Source organism: Gadus chalcogrammus, chromosome 8, assembly GCF_026213295.1.
Source record: "Gadus chalcogrammus isolate NIFS_2021 chromosome 8, NIFS_Gcha_1.0, whole genome shotgun sequence".
Lineage (NCBI taxonomy): Eukaryota > Metazoa > Chordata > Actinopteri > Gadiformes > Gadidae > Gadus > Gadus chalcogrammus.
Genome location: NC_079419.1, coordinates 24,254,555 through 24,269,027, shown reverse-complemented (window position 1 = coordinate 24,269,027; position 14,473 = coordinate 24,254,555).

The following is a 14,473-nucleotide window of genomic DNA, read 5'->3' as shown; positions in this document are numbered from 1 at the left end:
ATCCAGTTTGGGGACGTCAGCTCTGAGCTGCGGGGGTTTTATTTTATTTGTATAACTTCCTGGTTGTTTTGCCTGCGATACTTTTAGAAAAGAGTCATGAATCATGGAAATAATGACATGCATCTGTCTGTCACAACATCAATGGACCCCTCACCACAGACACAGACACACACACATACACCCCCACACACACATACACACACACACATACACGCACGCACACAAAGAAACCTAGACATCTCCAAATGAAAAGGTAGTCAAAAGACATTGCGTAGCTTTCAGCGTCTGGAGTTGAGCCCGTCCCAGGACCAGAGAAGGCAGAGACCAGCGGTCATGTCTCATTGTAATCTGTTGGCAAACCAGAGAGAGAGAGAGATTGTTTTTAAAATGGATATGTTGTCTCTTACTCTCTTACCAAGATTCTGATATCTTTAAGAATGACCAAGTGGTAAAGATCATCCTGTTCATGGGGTTACCGGGGAGCTGTTTGTTATTTCTCTATTCAACATGGCTGCTAGACCGAACCAGCAAACCTCAACCCTAGTTCACCCGTCAACTTCGGCTAAAGCTGTAATGGTTGTTGTCCGTCATCACGGAGCAGCGGACTGGTGAAGTTCTTCTGTCTGGGTCATCTTGTTCTCCCTGTTCATAATGGAGACAGAGATCCTCTCTGTGTAGGCCGCATGATTCCAGTGAAAAGCTGATCAGGATGTTTGTCAGGAACAGGAGGGACAGCTCGGCCTCCCCACTTTGTCCTTCCTTAATTCTTCATACCCCAGCTGCTGTTTTTTTAAGGTATTTAAGACGCCATAGAAGAGGTCCTTTTTCGATCAGCTCTCAAAAATAGTGTTGATTGTTTTTTATGATTCTGTTTTTGAAGTGAAGTCCTGTTGAGTACCATGTCTTTGTGTTAACCTCCCGTCTCTCCATGATGTTCTGGTTTTCAGTTTTACCGTTGCTGTGTTTCTGCGCTGGTCTTCCCCAGAGGACCTTGATAAGGATTTCTGCTTTATTTTAAAAAAGAAAATATATTTTGTACCAACCTTTTTGTCCTTTATTTGTTCTCTTTTCCTTGTGTTTCTGGGCAACAAGTTCAAGCTGCCGAATATATAAATGTATTTTTTAATTAAAGAAAGAAAAAAAGGAAAAATCAGTGCCGGCGCAACGTGTGTGTTGTGTGTGTGTCTGATGTTGTGTGCGTGTGATGATGTGGGAGCCGGCACACATGCGGAGGTCGGGATGAATAGTGTGTTCACTCCTGTGCAGTGTGTGTGTGCTCCGTCTGCATCCTGCTTGGGAGGTTGATCAATGCGGCGCAGCGCTACGAGTCCTTGATCTCCCTGACCGAACACACGCCGGCCGCTATGCCTCACCTCCATCAATCAACGGCACCAAACAGAGCAGCCCTCCCCCCGCCGAACCCCCCCCCCTCCTCCGCAGTTAACCCTCCTACGCTTGCGCTGTCCCCTCCCCACCTAATGGGGGATTAACAAGCGTGGCCTTGCTTGCCCCATCGACATGCTGCAGCGGGAATCCAAATGGTGGTTGGAAGTCCTAGCTGGTGGAGAGGCAGATGGATGGTCTTGTATACAAACAGGTAATTGGTCAAAGAGAGGTCTGTGGAGGGAGGGTGCGAGAGGTAAAAGGTTAAGAAGTGGATCACAAGCATGGACCGATTAAAGAAAGGACAGCGGACTAAAACATGGCCGCCCATTCATTCCTATGAAAACTGCTCAATGGAGCAGGGGAACATCAAGGAGAGATTTGCTTCCGCATCATGGGCGCCTAGCCACGCCATAATGCATGACGTGCCGGATGCAGAAATATTCTCGTTAACTAGCATTGTTAGCATTATAGCATCATAAGCGAGAGGTCTGAGGGAGCACAGTCGCATTGTTTACTGACCATGGAAGTATAAGTTAATAACCCCCCGGATGATTCTCTATGTGTGATCTTTAAATTACACTCCTCCTGCCATCTGGACAACAATAATTATTTAACAATTATTATGCCGGGCTGAAACAACATTTGTTTCACTACGACTCCTTTCAGCTGCCCACCCCTCCTTCTCCTGCAAAAAAATACATAAACAAAATAAAACGCTTGAGGTGGCGTTTTGAAAAGAGAAAACGTCCATTTTATTAGTATATGGTATAAAGTTAATTACGAGCCTTTGATTGATATCCACAATTTATTTGCGGAGACACATTCCTGTTCCCTAATTGTGTTGGAGTAAATGGCGATATCTACTTGTGGGACTCCTTGAATCGAGAGACCCGTCCACAGCCCGCTTAAACAGCCGCAATACCAGGCTTGGCCGCTGAGCACTGGTGGATTGCGGAAGTATGCACTGTTCCTGGGGTCTGATCACAAGGTGCTCTTTCCTTCTCAGTATCCATCTTGCCCCCTCAATCTCTCCCTTTAAAGGCTCTCTCTCTCTCTCTCTCTCTCTCTCTCTCTCTCTCTCTCTCTCTCTCTCTCTCTCTCTCTCATATTCCTCCAACCACAGACAGTAGTTTGCATTCGTTTCCATCCCCTGTCTCTCGTGTGTCTTGTTATCCGTCCTCTGCTCTTCTGGTTCAGCCTGTGTTCTGCCGGCCCCTTTGTGTTGCTTAAATTCTTCATAACGAGTGCACACATTCTGTGTCTTTGTATGTGTGCTTGTGTTTGTTTTAGTGTGTGTGTGTGTGTGTGTGTGTGTGTGTGTGTGTGTGTGTGTGTGTGTGTGTGTTTGTGTGTGTGTGTGTGTGTGTGTGTGTGTGTGTGTGTGTGTGTGTGTGTGTGTGTGTGTGTGTGTGTGTGTGTGTCTGTGTGTGTGTGTGTGTGTGTGGGGGTCGTCATGCATATGTTTCCATGTGTATGTGAACTGTTTATGGTGTAAGTAATCATGTGTATGTGTGTGCATGTCTCTATGTCTCTATGCATGTGCTGGTGTGTGTATGTGTGTGTGTGTGTGTGTGTGTGTGTGTGTGTGTGTGTGTGTGTGTGTGTGTGTGTGTGTGTGTGTGTGTGTGTGTGTGTGTGTGTGTGTGTGTTTGTGTGTGTGTGACTTACGAGCTGAGCCAATACAGTCAGTATTATTTTGTATTGTTTAAATTACAAATCTATAGTGGAATATGGGGAGAGCCCTAAGAGGAATGATTTGGGGTTGTCCAAAGCATTTGTTCCAAAAATTGAAAATTGATGTGATGGAGAAATTAAACAATCAATGGAGGTAACCAATATATGCTGTGTGTGTGTTTTGTATGTGTGGGAATCCTTCTATTGGTTAATCCGTGCTCCGCTGCAGTCTGTTACGTATTTTAAGAATCTAAGCTACCCACACATAGACCCAATGAAGCAGGACCAAACATATAAGCCGTAAATACTATACATAGCCACAAGGGGAGCAAGACCTTATTGAAGGCTGCTCCACCACAGAAGGCATCACCTGAAGAAGCCGAAGCCACCACGCCCACTAGGCCACGCCCACTTGACGGTCTCTACCTGTGCACACTAGGTGGAGAGCGTTAGAGATTTTCAGCGACACCCGCGAGGGGCCATGGGCTAAGGCCCATGGCCCGTAGTAGCCAGAGTTATTATCTCTCACACGTGTTCGACTCGATTCCTAGATTTTCGTTCAATAGTCAGTTACCATGCCGAAACATGCCTACTTTAACAATAAACTCTCTTAAAAGCTATCCCGGATTTGAACCCTTTCCTTGAAGAACTACTCAGCAAATCCTTCCTGTCTCCTGTCTGTCATGCTATGTCTTCCAGGAACCACAACGACCCCTGGCTCCCGCAGCAGTGGCGTCTACAAGGTGGTAACCTGTGGACCTTCCCCTCTACTCTGCTTCTCCTGATCACCTATACAACCTGCATCCTCTTTCCTTCTGCCTACCTTACACACACTCACACACACACACACACACACACACACACACACACACACACACACACACACACACACACACACACACACACACACAACCTCCCTCACCGAGCACACTACCCTGTCCTGTTGCAGGACAGGGTAGTGTGCCCCTATGATCAGAGAGAGAGAGAGAGAGAGAGAGAGAGAGAGAGAGAGAGAGAGAGAGAGAGAGAGAGAGAGAGAGAGAGAGAGAGAGAGATCAGTTCCTATAAACATGCACACGAGCACAGGCTAATCAGCGGCCCTATGTGGGTGTAGGTGTGTGTGGGTGTGTGGGTGGGCATTTCTAGGTCATTATTGAATTATCTAATACCCCGGCAAGTAACTGACTCCCATATGCACACAACCCACTCCCCACTCCCCACACAGACCAACCCCAACCCTGGGTATTAATTCACTTTTTCCAATGCAGGTACTGAGTGACGGGGACGGGGGGACGGGGGGGGTAGATAAAGTACCACTTCATGTTACAGCAGAGAGACGAGCGCTGCTGCTGTCCATAGCCACCAGATGTAGGGCCTGATTGCAATCAACCCGACAACACGTTTCCTTCAGAGGTTCAGGAGGGGTGTGCAATTCTGGCGAATTATGTGTGTGTGTGTGTGTGTGTGTGTGTGTGTGTGTGTGTGTGTGTGTGTGTGTGTGTGTGTGTGTGTGTGTGTGTCTGTGTGTTTGTGTGTGTACATGTTGGATATACATTTTCAGATATTCAATAACATCCATTAGTTGAGGAGGGCTTGGGGAACACACACACAGACACACATACAGGGAGGATTATGTGTTCACAAAAAAAGCTTGTGACTCAAGATGGAAATTGTTGGCACGGAGATGAGAGTGCAGCAGATTCATTATTATAGTAGAAGAAAAAAATCACAAACAGGGTTATAACAATAATTGTGTGGTAAGTCATATATGATTTATGTGAAGGCGCTGCGCTGTGTTCATTTTACGCGATTCAAGGCCTTCATTATGTAGCGTCATGCTAATGTTTTGCTTGGTAGCCAAGACGGAATAACAGCTATCTTGTAAAGGAATGGCAGTATTCCATCGAGTTTACCATTAGCCATGGCGACCGACACATTGAATTGAATAGACAGGTTTGGAAAAACAAGACATCTCCTTCAGTTGGTGTCATCCCTATAATGAATAACGTTTAGCCTTTTCCAACCCTAAGAAGTCCAGTAAGTTCCGCAAATAATGATAAAAAATAAGACAAGACACATTGATGATTGGGTCTGATTGGATGGATATGTGGGTCCCACATAAAGGCTTTATGCAACCCAAATGTTGGCTGTGTTATGAAGTGCATTATCTATATGGAAGCAGTGTATACTATACCGCTTCTTGTATCCCAGGTTTGGGGAAGGAGACTAGTATGTTCACCTGTTTTGCCCCCATAACATTAACATAGCACCCAATTGCTATGTAGCTCATTTAAATGAATAAAGAGCAATCCTATTCTGATTTTATTATTGAACAGGTAAGGATTAGGGGCGGTATTAAGGTAGAGAGGACATTGGGGCTTGGAATCCAAAGCCTGAACATGAACGCATTATTCACTGACCTAGGATTATTGTGGACATAACAGAGGGTGAAACCATGGGGTCCTCTTGTTGGTGGTACCTGAGGAGGCCGTAACACTCTCTACTCTGTTACTTTCTTCTTCATGAGACCTAGTTAACCGAGCAGCCATATCGGTAAGTTACGGTGGAGTCTTTGAATTACAATAACAACTCAAATCAGATCCATTCTCAAAGCTGTAGAATGCAGAACTAAAATGAATGCTTTGAGTTTTGATGGTTTCCAAAGCCAAGGCTTTCCCTCCAAACCTTTCCAACCTTCCCACCTGGGTGACTGGTAGCTAAAGCATATATTCTTTACTCAGCATTATGGTACAGCCACACAATGTAGAAACCTCTGGGGGAGGATTAAATGAAGAACATTATGAGACTGCTGATCCTAGTCAATTATATAAGGAGAGGAGAGAGAGAGAGAGAGAGAGAGAGAGAGAGAGAGAGAGAGAGAGAGAGAGAGAGAGAGAGAGAGAATGAATGATGTAGGCACAGAGAGAAGAAAGTGAGAGGAGGGGCAGAGAAGGAGGAGAGACTAAAGGCCAATTTCCACCAGATCCCTCTAAGAAGCATCATGGCAGTAAAACGTTCGCCGCAGACAATAGAAACCATTCTAGTCAATGTAGGCTATTCCACTGGCTATGGTTGCAGCACGGCAAAGAAACCGTCCCCAAACCGGCACTTCATTTACGATACTCGCCTCTTCTGTTTTTGAAGGTTGTTGGTTCGCAGCCGTGTCTTAGAACACTTCAACAGCCAATCTGTTTGAATTTGCTCATGAATATTCATGAGCTCACATCGAGCCCTATGCAATTCACCTACAGGGTAATATCATACAGTCCATCTATGTGTCTCTAATGAGTGGCACCTAGGTAATGATAGAATACTACAACAATTACGACGTAGGATTTGCTACAGACTCACAGAGAGCATTACTTATTTTTATCTGAAAGCCTACCTGTTAAGAAAACAGTCCAACACATTTCTCCCGAGGCTGAATTAAAAGTAGGCCTACATGATTTTATAAATGTTGTTCATCAACAAGGTTGTTGATGAAGAGAAAGTTCTCTCACGGACACGTCGGACAGCGAAATATTTGATTTAATCTTAAGGCATGATCATGGGAAAAGTACTGGCTCCAAAGGTTACCAAGAACACATTCGAAGAGACAATAGGTGAATAAGATTCTTATAGGCAAACTTCTTCATTGTGGGTAGGGAGTGGGAGTGACCTTAGGCCAAGTAAATTTGTAATACAATAGGTGGATATTGGACATGTCTGCAGGTCTGTAAGACATGGCTGTAAGCAGTTTACACAACAAAGAAGTCAGTAGATTGGCCTGATCTCAATACCAGACTGGCTGGCTCCAGTTGAGGAAGGGATGTGTTTTAAGATACAGGGAGAATGAATACAGTTCCTTCTAATGTAATAATTATATAAACAAGGTTAATATAATTTGTATGTGATTGTATATTTATAGTTATGATTGATATTTCCACGACAGTTGTAAAGTAGTAACATCAGGCACCTGTCAAAACAAATGTTTTTTTCTTCCGTCGTTTTTCTGATCTTTATTCATTCATTACGCCGAGGCCGAACTGACGGGGATATTCTCTGATATTATGAATCTTAAAGACTGCGTCGGGTTCTCAGACTCTCTGGTACTTCCACAACAGGTAAAGACTCATAGTGGGGGTTGAGAAGGTATTCGGGGAAAATAACTTAACTCTTAAGTCAAGATTAAAATGCGACAGTGAGGAGAAAGGGATTGTTGCCGTATGCAGAATCCCGCCGCCGGAGGAGCTCCCTGCCAATCACGTAGCATAGTCTATGAGTATTCATCAGTTTACACTTTCCGCCAATTCCGCAGAGTCAACAGATGATGATTTTTTTATCCTCGAGGTGGAAAAACACTGTGTCATCCTGTGACTTTGCTGAGCCATATCTCAGCCGGAAGGTGTCTGGACCGCTTCTAGTGTGGATTGCAGTACGGATCACTGCCGCTTTGCTGCCGTACCGCTTCTGAGACGGATCTGGTTGAAATTGGCCTCCTCTGGCCCCCTTCCGGCTCTCTTCAGACCCTCCTCTGGTCCTCCTCTGGCCCTCTTCAGACCCTCTTCAGACCCTCCTCTGGAACTCCTCAGACCCTCCTCTGGCACTCCTCAGACCCTCCTCTGGCACTCCTCAGACCCTCCTCTGGGCCTCCTCTGGCCCTCCTCAGACCCTCCTCTGGCCCTCCTCATACCCTCCTCATACCCTCCACTGGCCCTCCTCTGGCCCTCCTCTGGCCTGTAATGGGAAAAAAATCTTTTTTCATATTCTGTGACTCTGTATTTGTTGGAATGACATCATGAATGACATCATAACATCATGGATGACATCATGATCGCCAGCAACTCCAAGGCGGAGCACTTGACGCATCTGCAAACCCTCTTTGAGTGGCACAGCCAGCATGGCTTAGTTTTCATCGAGCCAAGTGCCAGTTTGGCCGGATCTCCATTGACTTCCTTGGCCACCCCATCACCAAGGATGGGGCTGTTCCCCTGCCATCGAAGGTGGCCGTAGTAGCGGACTTCCAGTGCCCTCTCACAGTTCGGGTCCTGCAGGAGTTTTTGGGGATGGTGAATTTTTACCACAGTTTTGTTCCCCATGCGGCCCGGCTCATCCGGCCCCTGTACGAAGCACTAAAGGGCAAGACCGCTGAACATATCCTTGACTGGACCTTTGGGGACACGGTTTCAGAGCCATGGTCTGCCCGTCAGCAGCGCCAGCTGGCCTACAACTCGGAGTTTACAATGGACATCCGCCATGTTGCGGGTAAGAACAACCACATGGCTGATTACCTCTCCCGGGCCATCGCAGGAGCTGTCCACCTGGGAATTGCAGGTGATCAGGCGGCCTCCAGCCCGGAGGTCCAGGCTCCGAGGTCAGCTGTCACGGGCCTCAGTTTGGGAGATATTACATTTGACATCGTCGGTGCCAAGCTCCTGTGTGACGTTTCGACTGGACAGCCAAGGCCGGTTGTGCCCGGTAGTTGGTGGTGTCAGGATTTTGATGCCATTCACCCACCATAGGCGGAGGCCGTCGCAGCAGCTGGTGGCCGGGAAGTTCTGGCATGGTCTTAAAAAGGTAATTCGGGATTGGGCTCGGGCCTTTGTGGTTTGCCAGCACAACAAGGTGCATCGGCATGTGATGGCTCCACTTGTGCATCTTCCAGTGACGAAACGGCGGTCTTACCACGTTCTTGTGGACCTGGTGGGGGCCCCTGCCACCCTCTGACGGGTTCACCTACCTCCTGACATCGGTGGACATGACAACCCGCTGGCCGGAGGCCGTCCCACTGGCATCCACTACGGCCTCTGACGTGGCCTGGGCATTCATAGGTACCTGGGTCTCCCGGTTTTGCCCCCCTTCTGGCGTCTCCTCTGACAGGGGACCTCAGTTTACTTCCGAGCTGAGGAATGTGGTTGCCGGGGGCCTGGGTGTGTGGCTCCATTGAACTACCTTATTACCCACAGGCTAATGGGTTGTGTGAGTGGTTTCATTGCTCCTTGAAAGCTGCACTCTGGGCCAGCCTTATGGATGATGGTTGGGTCGATATGTTGGGTCTCCGGACTGCCCCTAAGGAGGACCTGCGGGCTTTGTCGGCCTAGCTGGTTAACGGGAAGCCGCGGCGGGTTCCCGGGAATTTCGTCCCCATCGCCACAGCTCCCTGATCGGCGGCCCAGGAGCGGGCCTCGCTCCAGAACAGGGTCCGGGGTTTTGCCCTGTTGCCCACCTCACACACAAGCCTTTCGCCGCCACCCAGCCTGCGGACGGCGGAGTACGTCTTCATCCGCCATGATGCCCATCAGCAGGGGCGGATAAAAAATCAGCCCAAGCATTTTGGACCCGACCGGCCCAGCCGTTTCGGGCGGGTGCTCAGGTCTCCTCCCCGTTGGCCTTGACTGTTCGGGGGAGTGAACTCTGGAGGGGGCTTCTGTAGCGGTATCGTAATTCACTATTGTGTGTATGGTGCATGTCCCCTTCAAGGAAACTTTATGCATGCATCTCTGGCTGTGTAGGGGTTGTCTGTTTGGGGAAATAAACATCAAATATGAAGAGTATATTCATCTCGAAATGTTTTTAAAAGGTTGCATGTTTTTTCTTTTTTGATGACTGTTAAATGCATTGTAACAGATGATTGATTGTGATAATTATGTGTATGATTATCAAAAGGGTTGAATGTAATGGGAAAAATCTATGTCGCAGCCGTTTTAACGAGTCTATTGATATTCTATTCACTCTTATGTCTGACTTGTTTATTGTTTATGGAAATAGAAATTGTGAAATGAAAGCTAAATTTTGAATAGTTTATTTAGCATATTATTAATACTATTTATGGCTGCTTTGTTTTCTGATACCTGCTGTAGGTGTCTGTGGGCGGGCTTTACGCACTGCTCAGGTACTTAGGCCAGGTGTGTGTTTGGTTCGGATGAATAAACTAAGTGTCAAGGGAAAAGAGGCGGTGGGTTAAAAAAGTCTTTCGACCGCTTATATAAGTTCACTCGTTGCTTTCAATGATTTATTCGTTTGCCAGTAAGTTTTCCTTTATTTAGAAGAAAGTTTTGTCCTTTTTTGGAGCTGTAAAATAAATACAATCATTTTTTTGAAATCGCGAGTGCTTGGAATTGTTTGGAAGCGCGTCGAGCTACCTCGCCTTCTGTACCCACGGCTAAACGAAGAACAGCCGAGACATTTAAGTCGAAAGACTTTTTGAATTGAAGAAAAATAAGTTGTCTTCAAAAGAAAAGGACCACACAAGCAGCGGAGAAAATGGAAGGAGTTTCTGCAGTTTGTGAGTAGATGGATTCCGCTCTTAATTTTGGAAAAGTTTGGAGCCGCGGCGCTCGCAATGAGTGTTACTGTCAGTAACAAGGAAACGGCGCCGAATAAAAGTGTTGGATGTCTCTTGTGTGCCTTGGTCTAAAAGTGAATTCAAAGTGAATCAAATACCACAACCTGTGTTGCAATGTCTGTCACTGGAAAGGCAGATGAAACGCTTTTGATAAAGGCAATCGCATCGCGCAGGGGAAACCTCAGCGTTTTAACGCGTAAAAAGAATGAAATCAATGCTTCATTGGAGTTTGGGGAAAGTAACGAAAATGTTCGCAAACACGCAGAGGTTTTCAATAAATATGTGGAAGAATTTATTGAGGCGCATAACACCGTGCAAAACCTCCTTTCAAATGAAGAGGAAAAGGAGGCAGATAATACGGACTGGCTTGAGCCAAAGATCGGCCATTTCAGAGAGTTTATAAACGGCATTAACAAATGGATGGATGGTGTGGAAATAACCGAGGAGGTTGAGGACGAAGAGGAAAATAATGATGATGACTATGATGATGATGCTGAAATGAAAGGCGTGGTGGATGAGGGGCATAAAGATAAAGCTGTGGGACCAGAGGACAGTGTATCTCAAACAAATAAAGCCCCAAGGAAAGCCAGCTCCTCCAGCTCCGCCTCCGGAGCGTCCTCTGCTTGTTTAAAGGCTAAGGCAGAACGTGCTGCTCTGATGGCTAAAGTGCAAGCATTGACGATGAAACATGCTCTGGATATGCAACAAGCTCAAATAATAGCAAAGGGGGAAAGGCTTGCTATAGAGGCTGAATTGGCTGCTGCAGAAGCAAAAGTTAATGTTTACATGGAGAGTGAGTCATTGGCTGCTGGACAAGCACCCCAACCATCAATAACCACACAAAGAAATCACAAACCATCAACATCAAAGCAATTACAATCAGAAAGCATATCACCTATACATCAGTTGGAAATGTCTGGAGCATGTACCGAATACCTGATTCCAGTAACAAACCAAAAGCCTCCCAAACCTCAATACTCTGTGAAATCAAACATTTCTCACCAAGCTCCTCCCTTTAAAGCAACATTTAAAAGCAAAAACCTAGATCATGACCAAGGAGATGGAAACTCATATAAAAGCAATGAGAATGGTCTCACTGACTTCATGAGAAAACAAAATGAAATAACTGAATTGCTCGTAAAGCAACACCAAGCAGCTTTACTTCCTTCCAGAGAAATTTCTACATTTTATGGTGATGCCCTACAATACAGATCGTTCATTATGGCATTTGAACAAGGAATAGAGCGCAAGGTGGACAATGCACAGGACAAATTATTTTACTTGGAGCAATACACAAAGGGAGAACCCAACCTGCTGGTTCGTAGCTTCCTCCACATGGACCCAGAAAGGGGGCTCAGAGAAGCAAAAGAGCAACTTGAATGGCACTTCGGCAATGTAATGAAGCTGACATCAGCACACATGGATAAGGTCCTGAGTTGGCCTCCAATAAAAGCAGAGGATGGACCAGCGTTAAGGTCGTATGCGCTGTTTCTGCGAAGCTGCTTCAATATAATGAAAGAAGTTCATCTTATGGAAGAGCTGGAGACACCATCTCACTTGAGGGCAATGGTATCCAAATTACCCTTTAAACTCCGAGATAGATGGAGAACAATAAGCTGCGATGTTCAGGAAAGGAGCAAAAGGCGAGCCAAGTTTAAAGACCTTGTTGAATTTGTGGAAAGACAGTCCAGAGTCGTTCTGGATCCTTTTTTTGGTGACATACATGATGTGACTGATAACAAATGTGTGCTAAAGACAAAAAGGCCAGCACAAAAAAAACCTTATAAACCAGCTAGTAGGGGGAGTAGTTTTGCTACAACTGTTGCAACCATGTCAGAGTGTTCAGAGCAAAAGGAAAGTAAACCAAACCAACCCAAATTCAACCAAAAGGAGAAAAAACAAGAAACCTCAACCACTCTTGAGAACCCCTGCCTGTACTGTAGCAAAGACCACTCTTTGGAGTTTTGTGATGTCCTAAAAAGTAAACACTTTTGAAGGTCTGTGCTTTGGATGTTTGGGAAGAGGGCACATGAGCAGATATTGCAAAAACAGAATGACATGTCAAGTTTGCCACCAAAACCACCCAAGCATTCTGCACTTCAATTTGAAAGAGAAGGTGGAATCTCAGGTTACCAAAAGAGATTTTGGGGAATCAGCGAAGGTCACATCAAGCCTTGTCTCCTTGGATGCTGGCAGCCTTATTGGGGCCGGTAACGATGCATGTAAGCTGTCTATTGTTCCTGTTCAAGTAAAGCTGTGCAAAGGAACAAAGGTTGTGCAGACATATGCTTTCCTTGACCCAGGAAGCACCGCCACCTTTTGCACAGAAGAATTAATGACAGAGCTAAATGCCAGAGGAAAGAAAGTGAAGGTTCTGCTCAAAACTATGGGCCAGGAGAAGCCTGTGACCAGTTATAAGATCCCTGGAATGGAAGTGGCTGGGCTCAAAGGTAACACATTCATTCAGCTGCCAGATGTTTTCTCACAAGAGTCAATCCCTGTAGGCAAAGACAACATACCTACAGAAGAGGACCTCAAAGAATGGCCTTACCTGAAGGATGTTGAACTGGAGCCAATCGAAGCCAGCATCGGGCTACTGATTGGTGCAAATGTTCCTAAAGTGTTGGAACCATGGAGAGTCATTAACAGCAAAGGTAATGGACCGTTTGCTGTCGAAACCCTCCTAGGATGGGTAATAAATGGCCCACTTGGTCACAAGGACTGCATGAGCAACTGTCATCCTGTATTGGTCAACAGGATAGACATTTCCAGTTTGGAAGATATTCTAACCCAGCAGTACAATCAAGATTTTGCTGAGCAGCATTATGAAAAGCAAGAAATGTCTGTGGAGGACAAGCAGTTCTTGAACATAGTCTCAGACTCAGCAGTTCTAGAGGATGGACATTACTACCTCAAGCTGCCATTTCGTGAGCCAGGTGTCAACATGCCCAATAACAGGCGCAGCGCCCTACAAAGAGCACAACAGCTGCTTAACCCATTCAGACCGGATCACGCATACGTGTGTATTTACCTTTAAGACCGGAACACGCATCTATGCGTAGTTACCATTGAGACCGGGAAACGCGTCTGTGTCATTTTCAGCAATGCGGTCTTTTTCAAGGCAAATGACCAGTTATACTCACTGTGATTGGTTGATATATTCTTGGGGTGAGCGAACGAGATGCTTGGGATTTTTTTTTAATTAATAGCGAAGCATTCTATTGGTCGAAATACACGTGGATCATGTTTTAGTCAGTGGGACGTTTAAACTTTAAATCGCCGAAGCGATCGAATATGGCATCGAACATCACACATTCGAGTGAAGTTAGTGACATCGAAGACACTGAATTAGATAACTTAGATGAATTAGATAACTTGGAAGAAAATATTTTACCATCTGATCGCGTGGTAAGAGAGCAATGGATTCAAGCGATGTTTGGGGAAGAAGAGGATTTGAGCGAGTTTGAAGGCTTCGCGAACGAGTGGAAGAGTGGCAACTTTCACTCGCGGGAAAAGATTCCATTCAATCGCCAACCTGGCATAAAGATCGAGCTGCCAATGCCAGATGTTATAACACCGGTGCAGGTATTCTCCCATATCTTCACGGAAGAAATGTGGATGCGTCTTATAACGCAAACCAACCTCTATGCTGAGCAAACGCGGAGTGCAACGCCTTCGAACAGCAAGTGGGATCCCGTCACAATCCATGAAATGAAGACGTTCGTGGGACTGTGTCTGGCCATGGGGATACGATAATGATTTGATCCTGATACTAATTACAATACGTTATGTCACAAGTCACTGATAATAATGGATGATTTGAATAATAATATGATACATAAAAACAATACAAATGACAATTATAGATTATTCTTACGATAATAATTCATGTCTGATGATAATGATTTGATCCTGATACTAATTACAATACGTTATGTCACAAGTCACTGATAATAATGGATGATTATGGATAATAATATGATGATAATATGATCCATCAAAATAATACAACAAAGAAAATGAACATTAATAAAAATTGAAATTATTAGGTAAAGAAGAAGTAACCCTCTGTTTTGTTTTGTTCTATAT